Source organism: Pipra filicauda, unplaced genomic scaffold, assembly GCF_003945595.2.
Source record: "Pipra filicauda isolate LSUMZ 115617 unplaced genomic scaffold, ASM394559v2 scaffold101_size5749837_pilon, whole genome shotgun sequence".
NCBI lineage: Eukaryota > Metazoa > Chordata > Aves > Passeriformes > Pipridae > Pipra > Pipra filicauda.
The window spans coordinates 355,813-358,586 of NW_024103452.1; positions in this window are offsets into that span (position 1 = coordinate 355,813).

Here is a 2,774-nt window from a genome sequence, read left to right on the forward strand (position 1 = left end):
AACATGAACTCTCACTTAAAAATGAAGTTATTACACATACAAAGACAACTAAAAATCATCAGCAAAGTCCTAACATATCTGATGCAAAAGTCAAACACCTGTTTCAACCTGGCCTGTCTGCAAGCAGTCATCTTGGCATTAAGAGGAAAAAGACAAGTCAAAGTGGTTAAGTGTAAGATTTCACTGAACACTTAAAATTATCATATTTATTTCACTGTTGAATTCTTCAGTTGCTGAAAGGTTGTCATGCAGCACTATCTCACCATATGGCAACAACCTCAAGTCCCAGAGGCACATACTTAAAAGACCATAACACGTCAGGCCCCTTGAATAAATTAGAACAATTATGCAAAATAATAATACTGCAATGATGAGATACATTAACAAATGAAAGCGTTGCTGATCACAAAATGCTGTGAAAATAAATTCCACACATCACTGTGGTCATCATCATGATCAAACTGCTAAGCAACAAAAGTGAAACATCACAGTGCCCTTCAGCAACTGAAGTTTTAAGAAAGGAGAAAGGGGTTGTGAGGGAAGAAAGTCTCTTTTGCTAATGTTCCGTGAAAGTATAATAAAATATTACAGAAAGACAGGTGGAAGTACCATTAAAAACAGCCGAAGATTTGCCCATGCACGCCCTTTATACCATCAGTGGTAATTTGAAAGCTCACGCTACAGTACACTTCATCTGTATAAATTACAAAGTATAATTGTAAAAAATGTACCCCATACACTCTCAGCTAGACTCAGCTATATTTGTGTGATTTCTCAGAACTTCTTTTACAGATTGCGTTGTCCTTGATCAAAAGGCATTAGACAGAAAGGGGGAGACGGCAGAAAAATCAATACCATCTGGTTTTCCCAGTTATCTCTCTAAAGGCAAAGTCTCCACTCTTCTTTGCTTTTAACCCTCTATCCCTTTAAGTTTCTCTGTGCAGGAGAGAGAAAATTGAAATATGCTCAAGTCACCATATGATAATGACCAAATGCCTTTTAGATTGTGAAGAGTTAAATATTACTAATCCAATTCTAAACATTTCATCTTTCTGCTAGGTGAAATTTTTTTAATAGTATTTCAGAAGCAAGTAACACTTCTGTTCTACACCAGAGAAAATAAAACTGGCACAAGAGGCTAGGGGATACTGCAGCAGCAGCATGTAGGCAACTTGAGAAATCCCAATACTTGGAAACAGCAGCTATTTGGGATTAAAAAAAAAAAGACACTTTGTAGCAACATCTATACAAAACTTGCCTGAAAAGATGACAGTATTGTTTTCAGCAGTATTTAGCTCTGGTTGCATTTCAGTTGTCTCAGCTGTAACACAAGCTGCTGTTCTCACAGAGGACGACTTGCACATACACTTTACAAAACACAAATAATTCTTACTTGGAATAGCATAGATAAAAACAAGAAATCTGTAAGATGAATGTGAAACTTCCCTAAACCCTGAACAAATGCACTGATAATTCACACCCATGCTCCCCTTCTGCAACAGAAAACAGCAGAAAACATTATAGTAGAGTGGAGTAGAAGTGTAGCTATTTTTTTAAGTCTTGCCATCACTCGGTCCCACACATAATTGCGGGGAAAAGCAAACTCACTTGTATACATAATACTAGGTAGCAAATATTTGAATAAATTGGGAATTAAGAGTGCAAGCACTGACAGCTAACACCTGAAGCTTTCAGGTAGTCAAATGCGAAAAATTTGGATCGTGAAGTCTCTAACGTATGTTTGTACTAAAGCCCACTCCACGATTCTCGAACAGATCTCAAGATTTCAGTGAGATCTGTGTAAGTACGGAAGGTGAGCTTCTAAATAGCAAGGAACAAGACTACCTAACGTGAGACATGGCAGAAGCAGAGATTTAAGCCCCCTGGAAAATGATGAGAAATTTCTGTAATTAAGTATTTTCACTGTAAAAGTAACTTGGCGTACCTTTAAACCCTCTATAAAAATTACACATATACAGAAAACACTTATTAGAGCCCAGAATTGTCCTGGTTATGCTTACCCTTACAATTTTCTTGTGTTCATTTGTGTGTCAGGATGTACTTTAATTATCTACCCACCTTTTTTTTTTAAAGGACTTGTAACATTCAAAATGCTCAAACATCTATCCAAGATAGCTTCGTATTTATATTTACCTGGTGGGAAGTTCCTAAAGTAGCACACAAGTTAAGACTAAAGAATGTACAAGTGAAGTTGTCTGCTAAACCCTGTTGTAGAAACCAACACAGAAGTCAATTTATCAATTAAAATATCATTTTTTTCTTTCACGTTTTAAAAGAAATATTAACTGAATTGTGCAGAAGATATTTAACCAATTAAAGTTAGCACTCTTAAATTTGTTAAAAACAGAGGGACCACATTCTACAGTTAAATGACCTGTCCAAATGTGTGACTCAACAAGAGTGTTGCTGTTTTTAAAACCAACTTTAAACACTGCAAGTGAACTTGACAGACCAGCTCATTATCTTATCTTAAGCTGAGGTTTTTTGGTTGGTTTTGTTGAGGTGGGGTTTGGGTGGGTTTTTTTGGCTGTTTTTTTACAATCTTGAAACTTGCATTCACGCTTGTGTAAAAAATGAAGTGAAGCACATAGAAAATCTTTTAAGAACACTAACTTTTCTACTCACTTTGAAAGAAAATGCTTCTAGAATCAAAACTGTATACCACAAAATGAAGTAGGAAGTGAACTAACTTTTTAAAATCTTCATATTCCTAACTGAATAAAAACTAGAAAGTTTCACAGCCAAATTAAAAC